The 22,344-nt window shown below is 38.3% G+C and overlaps 1 protein-coding gene and 1 non-coding gene across 8 annotated transcripts in view; one reads left to right on the top strand and one right to left on the bottom strand.

Annotated features, from left to right (window-relative positions):
- Positions 1-22,344, bottom strand: part of RAD51B (RAD51 paralog B) — an 889,743-nt gene that overhangs the window by 279,283 nt on the left and 588,116 nt on the right. The gene's annotated exons all lie outside the window — the stretch shown is intronic.
- LOC143652753 (U6 spliceosomal RNA) lies at positions 8,493-8,598 on the top strand. The gene has a single exon (XR_013160817.1). It is a non-coding gene; the product is annotated as a U6 spliceosomal RNA (small nuclear RNA).

Here is a 22,344-nt window from a genome sequence, read left to right as displayed (position 1 = left end):
TGCAAGAAATACTAAAGGGAGCACTAGAGTCAGATACGAAAAGACAGAAGAGAGAGGTATGGAGAAGAGTGTAGAAAGAAGGAAAGTCAGATATGATATATATAATACAAAAGGCAAAATGGTAGAGGAAAATATTATCCAAACAGTAATAACACTAAATGTCAATGGACTGAATTCCCCAATCAAAAGACATAGATTGGCAGAATGGATCAAAAAACAGGATCCTTCGATATGCTGTCTACAGGAAACACATCTTAGACCCAAAGATAAACATAGGTTGAAAGTGAAAGGTTGGGAAAAGATATTTCATGCAAATAACAACCAGAAAAGAGCAGGAGTGGCTATACTAATATCCAACAAATTAGACTTCAAATGTAAAACAGTTAAAAGACACAAAGAAGGACACTATCTACTAATAAAAGAAACAATTAAACAAGAAGACATAACAATCATAAATATTTACGCACCGAACCAGAATGCCCCAAAATACGTGAGGAATACACTGCAAACACTGAAAAGGGAAATAGACACATATACCATAATAGTTGGAGACTTCAATTCCCCACTCTCATCAATGGACAGAACATCTAGACAGAGGATCAATAAAGAAATAGAGAATCTGAATATTACTATAAATTAGCTAGACTTAACAGACATTTATAGGACATTACATCCCACAACAGCAGGATACACCTTTTTCTCAAGTGCTTATGGATCATTCTGAAAGATAGACCATATGCTGGGTCACAAAGCAAGTCTCAACAAATTTAAAAAGATTGAAATCATACACAACACTTTCTAGGATCATAAAGGAATGAAGTTGGAAATCAATAATAGGCAGAGAGTCAGAAAATTCACAAATATGTGGAGGCTCAACAACACACTCTTAAACAACGAGTGGGTCAAAGAAGAAATTGCAAGAGAAATTACTAAATACCTCGAGGCGAATGAAAATGAAAACACAACATATCAAAACTTATGGGACGCAGCAAAGGCAGTGCTAAGAGGGAAATTTATTGCCCTAAATGCCTATATCAGAAAAGAAGAGAAGGCAAAAATGCAGGAATTAACTGTCCACTTGGAAGAACTGGAGAAAGAACAGCAAACTAATCCCAAAGCAAGCAAAAAGAAAGAAATAACAAAGATCAGAGCAGAAATAAATGAAACTGAAAACATGAAAACAATAGAGAAAATCAATAAGACCAGAAGTTGGTTCTATGAGAAAATCAATAAGATTGATGGGCCCTTAGCAAGATTGACAAAAAGAAGAAGAGAGAGGATGCAAATAAATAAGATCAGAAATGGAAGAGGAGACATAACTACTGACCTCACAGATAAAGGAGGTAATAACAGGATACTATGAACAACTTTACGCTAATAAATACAACAATTTAGATGAAATGGACGGGTTCCTGGAAAGACATGAACAACCAACTTTGACTCAAGAAGAAATAGATGACTTCAACAAACCAATCACAAGTAAAGAAATTGAATTAGTCATTCAAAAGCTTCCTAAAAAGAAAAGTCCAGAACCAGACGGCTTCACATGTGAATTCTATCAAGCATTCCAGAAAGAATTAGTACCAACTCTCCTCAAACTCTTCAAAAAAATTGAAGTGGAGGGAAAACTACCTAATTCATTCTATGAAGCCAACATCACCCTCATACCAAAACCAGGCAAAGATATTACAAAAAAGAAAACTATAGACCAATCTCTCTAATGAATATAGATGCAAAAATCCTCAATAAAATTCTAGTAAATTGTATCCAACAACACATTAAAAGAATTATACATCATGACCAAGTAGGATTCATCCCAGGTATGCAAGGATGGTTCAACATAAGAAAATCAATTAATGTAATACACCATATCAACAAATCAAAGCAGAAAAATCACATGATCATCTCAATTGATGCAGAGAAGGCATTTGACAAGATTCAACATCCTTTCCTGTTGAAAACACTTCAAAAGATAGGAATACAAGGGAACTTCCTTAAAATGATAAAGGGAACATATGAAAAACCCACAGCTAATATCATCCTCAATGGGGAAAAATTGAAAACTTTCCCCCTAAGATCAAGAACAAGACAAGGATGTTCATTATCACCACTATTATTCAACATCGTGTTGGAGGTTCTAGCCAGAGCAATTAGACAAGAAAAAGAAATACAAGGCATCAAAATTGGAAAGGAAGAAGTAAAACGATCACTGTTTGCAGACGATGTGATACTATACATCGAAAACCCGGAAAAATCCACAACAAAACTACTAGAGCTAATAAATGAGTACAGCAAAGTAGCAGGTTACAAGATCAACATTCAAAAATCTGTAGCATTTCTATACACTAGTAATGAACAAGCTGAGGGGGAAATCAAGAAACGAATTCCATTTACAATTGCAACTAAAAGAATACAATACCTAGGAATAAATTTAACTAAACAGACAAAAAACCTATACAAAGAAAACTACAAAAAACTGTTAAAAGAAATCACAGAAGACCTAAATAGATGGAAGGGCATACCGTGTTCATGGATTGGAAGACTAAATATAGTTAAAATGTCAGTCCTACCTAAATTGATTAACAGATTCAATGCAATACCAATCAAAATCCCAACAACTTATTTTTCAGTAATAGAAAAACCAATAAGCAAATTTATCTGGAAGGGCAGGGTGCCCCGAATTGCTAAAAACATCTTGAGGAAAAAAAATGAAGCTGGAGGTCTCGGGCTGCCTGACTTTAAGGCATATTATGAAGCCACAGTGGTCAAAACAGCAAGGTATTGGCATAAAGATAGATATATCGACCAATGGAATCGAATAGAGAGCTCAGATATAGACCCTCTCATCTATGAACATTTGATCTTTGATAAGGCTGTCAAGCCAACTCACCTGGGACAGAACAGTCTCTTCAATAAATGGTGCCTAGAGAACTGGATATCCATATGCAAAAGAATGAAAGAAGATCCATCTCTCACACCCTATACAAAAGTTAACTCAAAATGGATCAAAGATCTAAACATTAGGTCTAAGACCATTAAAAAGTCAGAGGAAAATGTTGGGAGATATCTTATGAAACTTACAATTGGAGGCGGTTTTATGGACCTTAAACCTAAAGCAAGAACACTGAAGAAAGAAATAAATAAATGGGAACTCCTCAAAATTAAACACCTTTGTGCATCAAAGAACTTCATCAAGAAAGTAGAAAGACAGCCTACACAATGGGAGACAATATTTGGAAATGACATATCAGATAAAGGTCTAGTATCCAGAATTTATAATGAGATTGTTCAACTCAACAACAAAAAGACAGCCAACCCAATTACAAAATGGGGAAAAGACTTGAACAGACACCTCTCAGAAGAGGAAATACAAATGGCCAAAAGGCACATGAAGAGATGCTCAATGTCCCTGGCCATTAGAGAAATGCACATCAAAACCACAATGAGATATCATCTCACACCCACGAGAATGGCCATTATCAACAAAACAGAAAATGACAAGTGCTGGAGAGGATGCGGAGAAAGAGGCACACTTATCCACTGTTGGTGGGAATGTCAAATGGTGCAACCACTGTGGAAGGCAGTTTGGCGGTTCCTCAAAAAGCTGAATATAGAATTGCCATACGACCCAGCAATACCATTGCTGGGTATCTACTCAAAGGACTTAAGGGCAAAGACACAAACAGACATTTGCACACCAATGTTTATAGCAGTGTTATTTACAATTGCAAAGAGATGGAAACAGCCAAAATGTCCATCAACAGACGAGTGGCTAAACAAACTGTGGTATATACATATGATGGAATATTATGCAGCTTTAAGACAGGATAAACTTATGAAGCATGTAATAACATGGATGGACCTAGAGAACATTATGCTGAGTGAGTCTAGCCAAAAACTAAAGGACAAATACTGTATGGTCCCACTGATGTGAACCGACATTCGAGAATAAACTTGGAATATGTCATTGGTAACAGAGTCCAGTAGGAGTTAGAAACAGGGTAAGATAATGGGTAATTGGAGCTGAAGGGATACAGACTGTGCAACAGGTCTAGATACAAAAACTCAAAAATGGACAGCACAATAATACCTAATTGTAAAGTAATCATGTTAAAACAATGAATGAAGCTGCATCTGAGCTATAGGTTTTTGTTTTTTTGTTTTGTTTATTTGTTTGTTTTTTGTTTTTGTCTGTCTGGTTGTTTGTTTGTCTTTTTTTATTATTATTATTAGTTTTTTTTCTCTATATTAACATTCTATATCTTTTTCTGTTGTGTTGCTAGTTCTTCTAAACCAATGCAAATGTACTAAGAAACGATGATCATGCATCTATGTGATGATGTTAAGAATTACTGATTGCATATGTAGAATGGTATGATTTCTAAATGTTGGGTTAATTTCTTTTTTTCCATTAATTAATAAAAAAAAAATAGTCCCAGCCCTAACCTAAAAAAAAAAAAAAAAAAAAAAATTAAGCCTAAGAGTCACCCCCAGAGAACCTCTTTTGTTGCTCAGATGTGGCCTATCTCTCAGACAATGCAGCAAGCAAACTCACTGCCCTCCCTCTCTCTGTGTGGGACATGACTCTCAGGGGTGTAAACCTCCCTGGCAACATGGGACAGATACGCTAGAATGAGCTGGGACTCAGCATTAAGGGATTGAGAAAACCTTCTCAACCGAAAGGGGGAAGAGAAAAATGAGACAAAATAAAGTGTCAGTGACAGAGTCAAGAGGTTATCCTGGAGGTTATTCTTACACATTATATAGATAACCCCTTTTTAGTTTAAGGTATATTAGAGAGGCTAGAGGGAAGTGCCTGAAACTGTAGAGCTGTGTTCCAGTAACCATATTTCTTTAAGATGATTGTAAAATGATTTAGCTTTTGCAAGTGCCTGTGTGATTATGAAAACCTTGTTCTGATGCTCCTTTTATCTATAGTATGGACAGATGAGTAGAAAATATGAATTAAAAATAAATAAATAATGGGTGGAACAAATGTTAAAATAAGTTAGGTAGAGGGAAATACTAGCAGTCAATGAGAGGGAGGGGTAAAGGGTATGATATTTATGAGTTTTTTCTTTTTATTTCTTTTTCTGGAGTGATGTAAATGTTCTGAGAAATTATCATGGTGATGAATATACAACTATGTGATGATATTATAAGCCATTGATTGCACACCAGGCATGGAATGTTCATATGTTAAGAATGTTTGTGTTGTATGTTGATTGATTTTATTAATAAAAATTTAAACAAAAACAAAAACAAAAAAAAACACTGTGCTAAAATGTGCCACAATCATGCTTACTAAGGCACAATGATTAACTTTAAAATTCTAGTTTATTTTGCCCTTTATAATCACAGATATTCTTTTGCAATTATAATTTGATACTTAATATATGATCATTTTATACTGTGTTTTAATAATACCTTCTCAAAGATTAATATCCACTCACAGTGGTTAGGACTTGAAATAATTACAGTCTGTTTACCTTTGGTTCCTTGTTGAGTCTTAAGTTAATTATAAAAATATTTGTGAGTAATAAAAATAACCTCATTGGCTAATATGGGCATTGGTATTAAAAGCAAAAGAGAACCAGGAAATTTAGTTGGACTCCCAAAGGAGTTTTTGGCTGAGAAAGGTTTGGGAACTACCATGCAAGATGTCTCCAAACCTAATATGTTCTTGGCCTAAGCATAGAAGGAAAAACCAGTGGAGAGGAAAAGAGGGGGGAAATGGAACAACTCTCTTTTTAAAAGAAAAATATCTGAAGAATGGTATTTTTACTCTCTGCATGCTCTGGAGGAAAACAGGATAAGTTATACACAACTTCCCATGAAAAATATGGGCTAAACTATTAAGACATTGAGGAACCTATCTGAGATCACCAACTTGATGGCAAAATAACTATGGCAGAAATATTTTATAACCCTATTAGAAACTTAGCTGGATTCTAAAACAGACAAAATTTAAATATACATGCTTACCTCTAAAATCCAAAAAGAAAACCTGTCTCCTGGATACCTTTCTATGTGTCAGATTTATTCTCCATTGTTCTCTATCCTGCTCTCTGCCGTTGGAAGCTGACCTGCATGGACCATGCCAACAGGATCTTTCCCTGAATTGGGCCACTGGGGAGGAGACTAAAGGGAATAGAGTAGTGCTGGCTCTGGGCTGGCTATACTGCTTTACGAAAGGCCTCAGGCCCTACCAGGCAGTCCTCCCCACATAGGTCTCTCTGTCTCCTGCTTCCAGAAACCAGAACCATCGCATGCCCTCTCAAGTCCAGGGGTATTAATGGAGCCCAACTCTTATTAGCCTTTGGAGTACTGAACAAACCCTGTGGTTTCACAGCAAGATGTCTACTCCACTGAAAGTACTACTTTATTACAATCTCCTAAATTATCTTAATTTAAGGGTATCATCTTTTTCCTCATGGGATCCTGACTGATACAAAATGCAATGTTTTAGATTGTAGAAATTGTTCTAATGGCAAGCCTTGCCTCATTTTATGTCTAGTCCCACCATTTACTACTATTTTTTATTAGCGTTGAATGTGGTCCAAGCCTAGGCAAAAAAAGTCTTTAATATTTTTTTCAGTTTCCTAGGCTGCTTAAGTAAATACCATGAAATGGGGCTGGTTAAACAACGGGCATTACTTGATTACAGTTTTGAGACTAAAAGAAAGTTCAAATCAAGATGTCTCCAAGGCGATGCTTTTTTCTCGAAGACTGGCATTCTGGGGCTGGCTGCCAGCGATTCTTGGTTCTTAGTGTGTCATGTGGCAAGGTGCATGGTGGTATCTCCTGGCCTCTCCCTTCTCTTCCGGATTCCATTGATGCCTAGTTTCTGGCTATTCCCTCTGTAGATTTCTCTCTGCCTGTCTGAATTTCATGAAATTTATAAAGCACTCCAGGAGTCCTGACTGAAGTAAGCCACACCTTAATTGAAGTAGTCTCTTCAATAGGTCCTACTTACAATGGGTTCACACCCACAGGAATGGAGTAAATTTAAGAACATGTTTTTCTGGAGTACATACACCTTCAAACCATCACATTATTCTACTCCTGATCTAGCCATAGATACAGAGTGGGCTGGAATGGGAACTACTCGGCTTTTACCCTTTCGATACAACTCTGCTGTCTCCTCTCCAAATACCTCAAAATTCCTACGCTGTCCTTTCAAACTGTCACATTTTCTTTTCATCGGATGGTGGTGGGGCAGAAAACACTGCGGGTAATAGTGTCCAGGATGTCACTAAGTGCAGAATAAGTTCAACTGGGGAGACAAGTTTTATATATTAATGAATATATAAATCAAATTACTCAAAGAGTGTTTAATAAAAAAAGGATAGAAAGAAATCACTATAACTTGAAGGACCTCAATAGCAGGAATCATGTTTCATTCATTTTTCTATCCCCAGACCCAACACAGTGCCTGACACTCAATGCTTATTGAGATGAATTAGTGTGCACAATTCTAAGGTACAGTAAGATGATAAGTGCTATGGGTAGCCAGAGTTGTGTAACTTGTGTGTACATTTCTACCATGTGCTGGGGTTCCTCTCACCTTTCTTAGTTAAACATCACCCTCTTAAAAAATGTCTTCCTTAGTGATTCTTAATCTTCTTAATAAAAATGTCTCCCTTAGTGCTTCTTAACTTATTTCGCTCATGGGCTTCTCATCTGAGAATTTGATGAAAGAAATATACCTACTCCACTTCTCCAAATAAATAATAATTCAAGAGGTAAAGCTTTAAAAAAAAAAAAAGCGCTCTTAGTTGAGACGCCTTTCCAGTACTGAAACAGACATAGTCCTTGGGTAGGGACAGGACAGGGCACTAGTTTCTCCACAAGGAATCTGAAATGGGTGCATTCTATTTCAGACCTGAGAAAAATATAACTAGAGGGACTCACTTTTATTCAAACCCCAATTTCCAATGATGAATACTGATGATTGTTGTTGCTAATGATAGCTCTCACTATTGGCCAGGCACTATTTTAAGTGTTTTCCTACCTTAACTCATTTAATCCTTACATCATCCTTATTAGGTAGCTATTGCTATTATTGTTTTAAAGATGAAGACGCTGAGATACAGGGAGGCTAAAAAGATTACCCAAAGTCATAGAAGCAGTTTATGAGAGATCCAGGATTAGTCCCACTCAAAACTTGAGCTCTTGTTTAGTTTGCTTTTGCTCCCTCATTAATGAGCTCCTTACTGCCTCACTTCAATAATGAAGCTTTTCAAACACATATTTTTTGAGCATCTACTGGGGTGCAAAGTTCTATCTTGGTTGTTATGGGATACCAGAGAAGTATGGAAAAGAGTTCTCCTTGAAAAATGCTAGGGGAGAGGATAAGGCAGGTTAAATGCTTCGTTTATGTTAATAATATAGGTGAGTAATAACTGGGACAGACAATAAGTGCTACTGAAGTAAAGCACTGAGTGAATAGGTCCAAAGCAGCCTGGGAGAGGATATAAAAACTTCAGAGGGTGCTTGCTTCGGCAGCACATATACTAAAACTGGAACGATACAGAGAAGATCAGCATGGCCCCTGTGCAAGGACGCACGCAAATTCGTGAAGTGTTCCATATTTAAAAAAAAAAAATTAAAAAAACAACAAAACTTCAGGGGAAAGGCAACTTGAATAGGCATCCAAAGAGTCTGAAAAATAATGCATATGACTGAAAATGTGAAGGAACTGGTAGAAAAGGGTAAATCACAATCTAGAAAGGGAAAATTATGTTCAACATTAAACCTACAATATGAAACAAAAGTTTACATCTGAAATATATCATTTATATAAAGGAAAAGAATCATAAAGAGGTCTTTTATATCACTTGAGAGCAGGACAGGTTAGAATGGAGCATGTGCAAACTGAGACCAATGTCAGCTTGAAAATGTATGAGACCAAGTATGTCCAAAATGAACCAGTCCCTTGGATCTCCCTGTGTGCCAGTCTATGTGCCAGATGTTAGGGATAAGTCCTACCCTCAAGAAGCACACAATTCACTGGGAAAGACGGATAACTACACAGTTTATTATAATTTACTATAAAACATTATAATACCTGTAGAAACAGAGGGATGAACAAAGAGTCTGTGAAATGTGGCCTGAAAAGTTCAACAGTCATCCCTGCCCAAACATGCAGATTGGGAGCAGACAGTCTGTCAAATCTACCTGGGTTCAGATGTTCCATTCTAACAATACCTGAGTGGACTTTAGAACAAAAAACAAGAGATTACTTGAGAACAACCAAAATAGCACGGTCAGTAAACTACACATAATTGATGTGGTAGACATTTATATAATGAATTACAGTGTATATACAACTGTGGGTGTGGTCTTATTTACAATCCTCTAAAAGGTTAGTAAACTTCTTGAGCCACTATAGCTTCTAAGGACTCCTACATATCCTTGTAGTATCTGAATTTCATGATCCAAGGACAGGCTTATATACTCTCAGGAAAATATCTCTACTCCTGCTCTCACTCTCTGGCTATAAAGCATCTACGCATTATTTTATCTTATGCATGGCTAGGTTTCCCCAGTGCTTTCTTTTTTTCACCGTGCCTCCTTTCTGGCAGGCCCCTCAGTTCTCCAAGGAACCCCACCAGTAGCTGCTAAGGCCTCAGACTCAATGCCCAGTGATGTTACAAGTGGGGACTTGGTCCAGTATCTGGTACAAAATAAGCACTCAATAAATGCTTCCTGAAGAATGGAGAAACAAAGGAGTGACTGCTCACAGCTTCTAGACTCTTGGGACCCTGCCTTGGCTATGCTGCCCAGTTGCCACAGATTAAATGTCTAGCCCATAGCCAGTACCAATCTCATCCTGAGCATCTCAATCCTCCAATCTGCTCAGCACTCCCAGATCTCAAGACTTTCTGGGTGTTACTGTGTTTGAGTCATGGGGGCCTATTCATCTTTTTGCTGTGCTCTGCTTGGAAGAAAAATAGCTTCTGGTCTGAGGGCTGCTGAGAAGACTGCCCCCAAGAAACAATAGATGTTTTTCTCTCTGTCCTATTTCCTCTTTTGAAATTCCTACAGTCACCATACCTGCTGGTCAAGGTTATTAAAACCATACATCTACAGACATCAAAAGCTATGCACAACAGAAAAATACACAGCACTTTTTAATTCTTCCAACTGTCTTCCCCAACTTATCTTTAAAATGTGAGTTATATGGCCATGTGAGTTGCTGAAAATATATTTATGAGTGTGAAGACACACATGCCATTGTGTTAGAAAGGCAGGATTTACTTTCAAAAAGCAGTTTTTTCTATATAGTTTATTTATTCATCAAGCAAAAACTGCACAGGATAAGGATAATAGCACACTACTGCTATATTTTTAGAAAGTGACACTAATGCATATGTTAGTTTCTCCAACCTGTTTTGTTCCAACCTGGGCACTTTTTGTGGTAGTAATGCTCTAACATCTCCATCTCTTTGCTTATTACTTATCTTAATAGGCCTGGAGAGTCTGAACATTTTCAAAGGCAGCCCTTTGTATTATAAAAAGCATATTTTAACTATTCCTTTTAAACCAGAATTTCAAGGTGCTTGTTAAAAGCATTCCTGGTTATTGTGCAAAGCCAAGGCCTTTTGCTTTCTGCTTGCAGATGCTCTTCCTCTCACACTACATTTGAATCTCAGCACATTCCCTACACTACCCACTTCACCATTGCTGTCTTACCCCAGGCCTACATTGGAGGCTCCAAATCATCCTAATTGAAAGCAGGGAGATACTGGCCTGAGCATATCCAGAAAGCTTGAAGCTAAGATTCTGACTGTAGTCCAACACTTTTCCAGTCTGCAAAGGCTCAAGCTAGTCAACAAAAACACATATATAGAGTACCATTTATGTATAATGGATGGGGAATAAGATACAACATCTGAAATATGGTCCTCACCCCCCCCCCCCAAAAGAAGCTTATAATCTATAAAAGGAGAAAGGCTTTATACTTATATACAAATCTAATAATATAAGGTCACATATGCTCGGAGCCAATATGAGGTAAAGGCAGCCAAGACAATGGAAATTCAGAAAAGGGGAAAACTTTGATGTAGAGGTGGTCAGGAAAGGCACTGCTCTAGCTATGAGCTTAAGCTGGGCTTTGAGTGATAGGTAGGTTTGGATACACATAAGGGGGTGGGGGAGGAAATACGAATGAAGAATCAGAATGGGAAATCAGTCAGTCAATTTAGCCAAAATACAGGTTGAGAAGAGGTAGATAGGTCATAAGAAGTAGATGGGTCATAAGAAGTAGATAAAATCTTGAGTGAAATTACGGAATGTATTATTTGGTAGCTCTTGGCAACTGCCACTTGTATTTATTTTTGACAATGCAGAAGTTGTAGATAGTTGTTCATGGATCAAAAGAAGGACATTATTATTTCTTGCTTTATTTAATTTATTTATTTAATAGAGTGCTTATTATGTGATAAGCACTATTCTAAGTGATTTACAAATATTAATTCACTGAATCTTCACAGCAAATGCTAGAAAGTAAGAATGATTACTTTGTACCCCCCCCCCCTTTTTTTTTTTACAGAAAGGGAAGCACAGGCACAGAGTCTAAGTAACTTGCTCAAAGTCTACACCAGTGTTACCTCTCCTGCTGACACTGGTATAGACTGGCTGATTTCCCACTCCAACTCTTCATTCCTACTTAGAGAGTACATAAGTGGTACTGTATAAATGTGTTTTTGTTGACTGTTTCTGTGCCTGTGCTTCCCTTTTTGTAAGACAGAAGGAAGACAGATAATGGACTGAAAGCATTTTTTTTGCTTTGCCTCTGAGAGCCAATTAAGTGCCAAGGGTAGGGACTAATTAATGTCATCCCAGAGCTTCCTTTGCAATCTTCTAAGACTATCACTCACAAAATAGTTCCTGAAAGTCCTCACGGCACCAGCATTCCATCACCCAAAAGGAGGGAAACAGAAAGTCTCTCAAGTTTGCCAAGTTGTATACTAAGTTGGGCCTAAAGTACAGAGAGTGGTTAGGAAGGACAAGGGAGTGTGAGGAGAAAGAATAAAGAAGGAGGTGGCTAGCCTTGACGAATAGAACAAGATTACTTTTTTCAGATGTGTAGGGCTAAAGAAGTAGATTATAACATTATGCTCTCACCCTTACTATTTTTCCAATTTTCTCATTTCTTTCGTGTTTTAAATTTCCTTTTAGAATTAGAGAAACTTGATTTTAAAAACTGTGAAAAGTTGGTGGTGAAAGGAAACAAGAAATAGGAGGACTGTAGCACAATGGGGACTAGGAGACAGATGAAAGGAGGTCAGAGGGAAAGAAAAGAGTTCCATTACATGACTACAGCTGAGAAAGAAAGATGAGAACTGTGTTGAGAGTCAGAAGAGAAAGGCAGGGATTGGTTTTTACCAGAAAGAGTCAATGTTCTAGTGTGACCCTAAGAAAGAAATTCTTCTAGACCCTTGGGTCTATAACCCACAATTTGTGAAATGCTATTGGGATACTTGGTAGACCACACCCATCAGGATATTTTATACTTAACAACTGTGGTCACCACAGATGATGGGAATGGAACGGCTAACTTCATGAACTTTCCCAGCTAGGGTAAGTAAAAAAAATTACTTTGATGAGGACATCAAAATGCTGATGAATCATTTTATATAACGAGTGAATCAGGAGAAGTCTGTTTTGGTTCAAAAAGAATATGGCGTTGAGGCGGTATATTTTTGGTGCTTCTTTACCAAAAGGAAAGCTGGAAGGAGGGAGTGGGTAGGAAGGGAAGCAAGGCCTTTTGCCTTTGGCAGGACAGTTGGCTGAGCACTGCGGCAGATCTGCACATTGTGGGCAGACAGCCATTTCTGAATGATCATGTGATTGCTACATGAGATAGTTTTGTAGCCATTAACTCTTTACAGTGTAATGCTTGAGAGTCTCACCAGGTTCTTTAAAGATATTAAAATAATGACACATTTTTAAATGTTGTAACAAAGTTTTTGGACTTTTTTCTCCATTAGTTTAATAGTTTTTATATAAAATAGGAAGCATCCAAAGTTAACCTCTTCTAGTATCCAGATTTCCATGTCCCTTGCATTGCTGTGTGACACACAGGACAAAGATCCTTTAAGGTTAATTTCTGATAGAACATTCTCCATTGATTCCACCCAGTTAGGAACAAGAGAAAGATTATTTCAATATGCAGTCAAATTGGACTTGAGGAAGGCGCAGGAGGGCAGGGATCTAAGGGTACCACACAATGTAAGCGCAGGAGTTTTGGTGTCAGACTGACCTGAATGCCAATCCCAGCTCTGCCTTTCAATTGCTCTGTGACCTACAACAAGTTATTTCACCTCTCAGCCTTCATGTACTCATTTGTCAAATGAAGGGTTACTAGGGTTACTAGGAGGGAATATGAACTAACGTACAGAAAGCATTGGCACACATTAAGCAATCAATAAATGACAGCTACTGTTATTCTCAGAGACATGTCGAGTCAGACCCCAGTTCACTAAGCCAGGTAGGAATATTACAGTAGCCAGAACTCAGGAGGGGCCAGAGAAATTCTAAGGAAGACAAGTTCTTTGGATTTAAAAGACAGACCAGTTCTGATCTGATCATCTGAGTTACAGATGGAATATAGAAACCATGCAGGTAGTCTTAAGGTATGACTCTGAGCTAGTGTAGACCCACAGTGCCAGGTCTAAAAGAAATGGATCCTGAGAGCTAGCTAGTTACAAGACTATAGAGAAATGAAAAAGGTCTCCTTTCACATTTATATAACTGATCTGACATCATGTTCAGAGTTTTATCACACATTTTTAAAAAAATTTTCATTAATAAAACCAATCACACATATTGTTTTGTTCTGATTTAAAATGGATAGGGGTTTTAAATAATCATAAAAACTCCCAGATTTCTTGGGCAGTCTTATACTGTAGAACTATGTAACTGAAGTAACAGAGGTTTGCCATATTTAGCAAACAAAAATATAAGACTTCCAGTTAAATTTAAACTTCAGATAAACAACATAAAACTTTTTAGTATAAGTATGTACAAGTGCAATATGTGGGAGATACTTAAACTAAAAAATTATTTGTGGTTTATCTAAAATTTAAATTTAATTGGGCATTTTTATTTTATCAGGCAACTTTTAAGGGTGGCCAAAACATTGCCCTTTCTAATCTGCAGAGTGGCAAAGCAAAGCCACCCCATTGATAATTAGTACTGTACTGGAAAATTTTTTAAAAAAATCAGTTTCCAGGGCTGTTACTTCTCAGTAAATACAGTACTAAATTCTTAGACCTATTTTTTTTTTAAAGTTCATTTGCCCACACAGGGATTTTTTTTTTCTAAGCATCTCAGTCTAAAGAAAAAATAACAAGGGGCGGGGATGTCCCTTCTAATAGCATTTAAATAATTTTTGATAGACTGACATTTAAGACATGACACTTGTAAGAATACTGACCTCTTGCTGTTTTAGCTTGCCTAGCAAGGCCAGTTGACTAAGTTATTTTCTTCCAAAAGTCTCTCTGCTTTATTCTTCATGAAAAAAAAATACACATACAGAAATTATATTTCCCCAAACTGAAGCAGCATTTTCTTTGGCAGGTTCAATGCCACTAAATACTATGAAATTAACCTTCAGGGTCTAAAGGGCAATGCCCGACAGTGCTGGCCATTGTCTCTAGCTAGGGCTGCAGGCTGGCTATTCACACCGACCCCAGAGAGAGAGGTCGGCCATGCCCTGAACAAGGCCACAGGGTAGGTGGACCGTCCACGCAAATAAACAAATGCAAAACTCCCTCCTCCTTGGTTATATAAAAAACAATTGAGTCCTTTCCTTCTTGACTGTAAACCAACAATATTCTTTACTTTCCCAAATAGTCCAAAACAACCCCAGGTTCAAGTCCTCAGCAATTTAAATTGGGAAATAGATTTACTGTGCAGGGCCCTGGGAATTTTAAGCAAATGATATCACTTTTTTTTTCTCAGATCTCCTAATTCATTCCAATGCCTACCCAGATACAGTGATCACCCTTCCAAAGGTTAGCAACCAATACTTCAGGGAGTTTTGTTTTGTTTTGCTTTAATCTTCTTGAAAGTATTATATTAAACTTCTGGGCCAAGTGCAACAGGCCTATGGCCAAGTTGAACTCAACAAACAAATGGAACTGGTTCCATTTTGCCAAACTGGCACAAGTTATGTGTTGGTCAAGCAAGTGTTTTTAAATCATGGGATGCCACCAGTAAAATCCACTGGTGCTTTGATGGTGGCCCATTGGGTGATGGCCACAAATGTTGAATCACAAAATCTGAAACTGAAGAAGAAAACTAATCATCATATTACCTAGCCATAAAGCATCATAAAGAACAGAGTGAAAATGAACTACTTCTCTAGAAAGTCTTCCTTGATGTAGTCAAGAGCTTGTGATTCCCTTGATTTCCATGTTCCTGACAAATATATAGAAATAACTTATATTGAATGACATATTAATCCATGTGTTCCCAGAACACAGCCCAGGTTCTCCTGCCCCTGAGCCTTTGCTCTCCTTTTTCTTCTGGACCATGTCCTACTCTTACCCTCACCTTTGAAATTCTACCTATTTGTATAAATTTAGCTGAAATACTACTTCTTCTAGGAAACCACCCCTAAATGTTTTTTTCTTTTTCTCCCAAATTCCTAGTATACTTTGCTTTTTACACTTTTATGCAGTTATCACATCTAAGTGGAATTAGTGATGGGCTTGCTTCCTTTACCATTTATAAAGCCCCTTGAAGGCAGATCTTACAGAGCCTTGCCCAAATCTAGCAAAGGCAGGTACTCCATCAGTGTCAGCAGGACTGATGCATTGATTAACCATGTCCTTTTTTCCTCAGTAACATCTCTTATGGGAAGTCTTTACTGGAGAACTTTATGCTCTGATGCCACATAATATTTATCTCTACCATAGCACTTACAGCAACATACTGAAATGATCTGTTTAAATGTAAGCCACTGTACTACAAGTGCTTAAGTGGGGACACTTGTCTGGCTCATCTACATGTCTGCAGCATAATACTGAAAATGAGCAAGCATGCAAATAAATATTTGATGAGATGTTCAAAATGAACTATAAACTCTTTAAAGAGTTCCCTTAAGGGAAAGGTCCACATATTCTCATCTGCAACTTCTCTATCTAATCAAGAAAGACTGATGTTGATATTTAAGGCAGGTTCTGCAACAAACCTTTTCTTAGTTTTATCAAGTAGATCATACCTTTTGGTGAGCAGAACACAGAAACTTTTCCTAAGTAAATGTTAATTTCAAACAGGCTTTTGAGAAGCTCGAGATTTAGATGTTTCAATGACTTCCTGGGTGGCTCTCTTCTACAGTTCAAGATAGCTTCAAAAATTTATTTTTCACTTCAGCATGATCTGCTTTCCAGTAATGATCATTATTTGGTATTATCAAAATAAATTCAAATAAAGTTCTAAAACTGGATTGTGGTGATTTCAGCATAACTATGAATTTACTAAAAATCATTGGATTGCATACTTACAATGGGCACATTTTATGGTATATAAATAATACTTCAATAAATATGTAAAAAAAATTAAGCCAGACTACTTAATATCAGGGAAAACATCTTATTTTTCATTTCAACCTCCAAGGTCTACTGTAGTTAACAAATAGTGTGGCTATTCCATATGAACCAGGAGTTGCATCCACTCTGGTAAGAATGCTCGGGAAGGTCAGCAAATGTAAACAGCTCTGCAGAGGTCATCACAAAGGCGCTGTTGTTCTGTCTCATAGTCGAGAAGGAAAGGAGAGTCGCCATGGAATATCTATTCTCGCTTGCATCCTTAATTAGAAACATGTGGAACAGGGCCCACCATGGGTCAAACCAGCCAGAACGGCCCCTTTTCTTCTGCCTAATGTTGCATGTTGACTAAAGTAAGACCTCTGAGCCTACCACTGGGAATTGTTTCAAGTTATAAAAGCATCTCCAAGGGCCACCATCAAAGTACCAATGGTTTTTCACTAGTGGCTCCCCATGATTTGAAAAACACTTCTTTGACCAGCACATAATTTGTGCCAGATTGGTAAACTGGAACCAGTTCCATTTATTTGTGCAGTTCAACCTGGCCATAGGCCTGTTGTACCATGGCCCAAAGTTTCACTGTCCCCCGCCCCTCACAACTGGGATAGTTGCAATGCAGAATTTAAAAGCTCTAGGCAGCACCTTGGCAACACGGTCACAAATTTCGGTGTTCTTTCTTGTAATCCATCTAAGACACTTTTAATACCTTGGTTCGTTCCATTTTACAGATGGGAAACATAGCACCAGTACCTACATTGTTTCAGTGAGATATCAAGAAAACAAATGGGAGATTATATCAGTGACTTGAAAATACCATATAAGTCTAAAATGTTATTTATCATAACTCTACCCAAAGAGCAATACTGTTGTTCTCATTCAGGAGAGCCCCAGTTGAGTTACTTTTCTTCAAAATCTGGGAGACACTGACTTGATTATTTACTAGAAAACTGATATAAAATCAGTGCAAGGAAAACCAAAATTTACTTTGGGTCTAATGAACTATAAATGTTGGCTGACCTCATTATTTACACATGTTAAAATGGTCTTATATTTTCCTTTAAAATAGGGAACAATACATGTAAAGTCTGTTGGGCTGTCCCAACATGGGACCCTTTGCAAAGATCAGAGAGTCCAAGAGGCCCCCTCTGATCTGACCAAAAGTGGATATTTAATCTCCTGTATGGAAGAAAGCCATAGTTCTTAGATTACCTGACATAGGTGTGCTGCCAAGCTGCTCCCAGTCTCTCCTTCTAATGTGAAATAAAATGGCCAATTACTTTGAACCACGTGGTAGAACCAGCTTGTGACAGAGAATATGCATCCCTTCTCCATTCATTTACAGAACATAAAAGGTCAGTGAATCATTTACGTGTACCAGAACCATTGATCTGTCTGTAATGTACTCCACTGTTTCTTCGAAGTTTGCCACAGGACCACAGAGTAACAATGGGTCATTCTTGTAAAGAAACCGTAAAAACTAGAGGGAGTACATTTTACATGTGAAGAATTGATCTCGGTTGAGACATATAACTGAAATCAGACAAAGATGGAAAGACTTCTGGTAGAATCCACACGAAGTGTAATGATACTGGCTTTCTATAGAAATCCAGTGGGTTTAGACAACTAGATCATAGTGGCAGTGAATAAGGAGGGGGAATAATAATTTAGAATACCTGGTTCCAGTTTAATTGGTTACATGCTCTACAGGAAAGTAATCATAGTTGCTTATGACTGGGACCAGAAGATCAAAACTTAGAACCAGTAGATGATCCTAAATGTATCACTGATCTTCCCTGTGTTTCTGATACCTAAAAGATTTAAAAATAAATACATAATATCCACATACTTTGGTGTGAGATGAGGTTGCATCACTTTTTTTTTTTGGCTCCATAACCAAGATGTGTCCTGTTAATATTGCACTGCTCTGTAGATTAAGTAAGTGGAAGCTCTGGGCTTCCAATACATGCATGAATGCCAGGGAACAAATGACCAGCAGCCAAATATGAAATCAAATTCTTTGAAAAGTGGCAAGCATTTTAAATCTGCCTTTCAAGGAGCATCAGCTCTCCCCACCCCCTCTTCCCAACCCCTCAAAACTAAAGTCTAAACAGAAGCGATTTAACACCCATTTTGGCTACATTGTCATTGGCTGGCTGATGCCTTATTGCCCACCCCTATCTCCATGAAAGGTCCAGGCAGGGTGAAGGATCAGAATGAATGTGGAGGAGTCAGAGGGCTGTAGGGTAAGATCAAGAGAAGACAGTGCAGTGGGCACTGTCCTTTGACTAAATGCTTCTTTTTCTCTAGGCAGGATGATTATAGTGAACTTGCTGTCAGTACTCTTGGAGTAACTGTTTCAGATGTTTCTCTGAAGAGTGAATTGCTCTGGTCAAACCCTCTGAAATCACCACTTGAGGCGGTAGGAAGAATTTACAAGGCTGGTGCTGTAGCTAGAATTCTTAGTAGGGAGCTAAAATTAGCATAGAATTCTTAGCAGGGAACTAGATTCCCTCCTCTGATACATAGCAGCTTCTGGTCCCTAAGCTTAGGCCACTAGGCCTGGAGAGGCTACAGCAATCAGGGGTCATGGGCAGCTTTATGCTCCTTGCTCCTAGATTTCAAAATAGCCAAGGGAAAAAGGAAGAAACTAGTCACTAAAAATCCTGGTATTGAACAAACCTAACTATTGTCACCCCATTCCATATGCCGTTTATCTGCAAAACCATTTATATAACTTCAGACCTATCTCCAACACCCCACAATCTCATCTGACTATCTCTCAACCTATGATGGTTCCAGGGGATTTGCAGGCCAGAGGTGAAGGATTCTTTTGTTTCCATCTCTATAACAGGATGACATGTGGTTCTGAATGCCAAGGTACTGAGATAAGAGGGGTGCTCAACATGCCCAGATGGCGGGAGAATGAAGACCCGGAGAACAGAGCCAAGTTTGCACATTAGACAAGGGCCACTGTGGCCAGGGCTGGAAGTGGAGTCCTTGTAGTCCACAGGCAGCAGCGGAACTAAAGGGAAGCGGTCTCTCAATTCAGCTGGTGAGAGTTGGGCGGCTTCCCAGCTGGAAGGGCTCTCAAACACATCCCTGTAAGCTACCCATGAAAGAGAGAGATGACGTTAAAAACAACAAACAAAAGGAACTGCTAATCAAGAGGAACTTTAGACTTAAGATTGGGATTCAGTCATCCTTCCAGAAAGAAGCATGTCTGGGCCAAGACCCAAGAGAATGAGAGTCAGCTGCTGTACCCCTCTTTGGGGTCCAAGTCTGGAGGCACTGAAAGGAGAAGAGATTCACAAAGGAGGCAGATGGGAAGGCCTTCATGGACATGCAGTGTGGTTCCCATGCAGAATATTAGAATTCACCAGGTATAAGCAACCTTAACTGTGATCGGCTGCTTGGAACTGAAATAATGTTTTGAACCAATGATAACTTCAAAACTTATATCACACTCTTTCTCCTAAACTCTGACAGTAATAATCATTTGGTGGTTGATGTACAATGCTGAAACCAGGTACTACAGATCTTGGCCACCCAGGTTCTGGCTCTTTAAGACATCCCATCCAAGGGTTTTTTCCTGTGGTCGGTAAAACAAAGGAATTTTTCATATATAATCCACATGGCCTTAATACTTCTTGTCAAGCTTATTACTTAAAATCAGACTTTTTTTTAAAACAATGACTGCTCCCTCTATTTCTTTCTTAATATTTTCAGTATCATCCAAATTTTGTATCATCCAATATTGCTCTTAGCAATATTTTATCTTCCACTAATGCTTCAGATAGGAATGCTGTGGCATCACTGGGTGGGCCAGACTGAACAAGATGGTAGAAAAGAAAAACAGTAGAAGTGTGATAATTATACGGGCAAAATTCATAAACTATGAAAAGGAACTGCTGACAAGACCTTCTAGTTTAATTGGGCTTTGAGAACTTTTGAGAGCCATTTGAGTGATTTCCAGGGTTGGGCTATTTTCCTTTTCCTGAAAGTCCAGCTGTATTCATTTAGGAAAAAAAGTGGTGGTGGGGTACTTGCTGACCCAACCATCCTTAGACAACAAGAGGTTTATGACTGGGGGAATCTGCATGGTCTGTGAAGATTGATTCTTCCTACCAACCCTGCTTTATTTGCCACATGTGATACAGGTGAAGCAATATCTCCCTCTGGACTTCAGTTTGCCACATGTTTTAAGCTGGAAGGCAGCAGGGAAGCAGAGTAGTGGGTTGGTTCTGTAATCTGCTTTAAACTTGCAGGTATACAAGCAGCTGAAAGGCTCCATTTTGATCTTCCCACTTATTTAAGCAGTGTCAGTGCAGACTAATGGCCTAAATTTCCATAATCAGAAACAGCTGCTCTGCTACAACTTACCCTTGGGTACAACACCTTTCACCAACACTATTATATTTTTAAGCACCACATTTCTCCTCCATAGTATTACTAGTCTATATGGACCTGAGCCTTTGTGGATGACAAAATAGTATTTATTTGATTTGTACTACATGAGTTGAAAGTAACAATGCTGAGTTTCAGTGGGGTTGATTTGCTGAATTGTAATATGTTAGGGGCCAAGATCCAGTTACCCTCTCTTTTCATCCTACCCTCTACCCAAATAACAACATCTATGGGTTGAATCTTCTAAATAGCACTGGTGCTATTTTGAGTATGATAACAGAGGGGAAAAAAGACCATCTTGAGCTAAGATACCATGAGGACTATGATAGGAACAGGATACCCTTTGAAAAGAGAATGCAAGCTCTTCATAAGAGCAAGAAGTCAGGATGTCCAAGGTCACTGCTGGTGGCACTGTCATTTATCACTGGTTACAGAAACACAGTGGCCAGATTTCCTGAAAATAAATTTGAAAAAAAAAAAGCTTTTTTCCTGAGTTTTCTCCTGACATAAACCATTATCCATTTGCAAGAAATGAGGAAAAAAGGCAAACACATGTTAAAACTTCAAGCCGTTAAAATACCCACTGCCCGCTTCCCAAATGGCCTGCTTATTAAGTCTTATTTTCTTGCAATGATTTCCTCTTCTTACAAAGCTGCCTGGGGGTAGTCTGTTAAACCTGATTTTGTTGGGTTTTCTTTCTTTTCTTTTTTTTTTATTAGATTATATGTTGGGCTGCAGTTAAAAGGGTGGACATGGCACCAATAATCTACTCTGCACTCCCCCACTCACAGAAACTTTCTGGAAAGACTGGGTTTTATCCATACAAAGATAAGGTATTCAGGGTTCAAAAAAGTGGGACATGGGGAAGGAGGTAAGAGGCAATGAATGAAAGGCTTTAATCTAAACAGGTTCATCTCCAACAAGCTGTCTAGTGACAGAGGAGACACTCACTGACAGGAGGATGACACAGTGAAGCTTACTCCACAAAAGAGGCTGCAACATCTTGGGAAAATCTGTGAGAGAAGTAGGAAAATGGCTAATAAAGGGACTAGTGAGATACAGCAAGAGAAAAGGCTGGAACCTAATTCAAATAAGAAAGGCTGCTCTCCGCCCTATATTGGTTAATTTTGTTTCTAGACAAGCTAGCTTTCCCTAAAGGGAAAGGGTGTTGTTTTTGAAAGACTGCCCTCTTCCCTCTCACACCCAGCTTGATTTGTCCCACCTCAAGCACTATACCAATGATGGCAGACCTGACAATAGTCTGGCATTCTCCCGCAGTGATTGTTGTGATCCTATCTGTCATGTGGTTTGCAGGTTTCTGAGCTTTGTTAAGAAGTACAAACATAGAAGATGAAAAAGTAGAACACTTAAAAATTCA

Source organism: Tamandua tetradactyla, chromosome 12 (genome assembly GCF_023851605.1).
Source record: "Tamandua tetradactyla isolate mTamTet1 chromosome 12, mTamTet1.pri, whole genome shotgun sequence".
In the NCBI taxonomy this organism is placed as follows: domain Eukaryota; kingdom Metazoa; phylum Chordata; class Mammalia; order Pilosa; family Myrmecophagidae; genus Tamandua; species Tamandua tetradactyla.
This window is presented reverse-complemented; position numbering and strand designations above follow the sequence as displayed.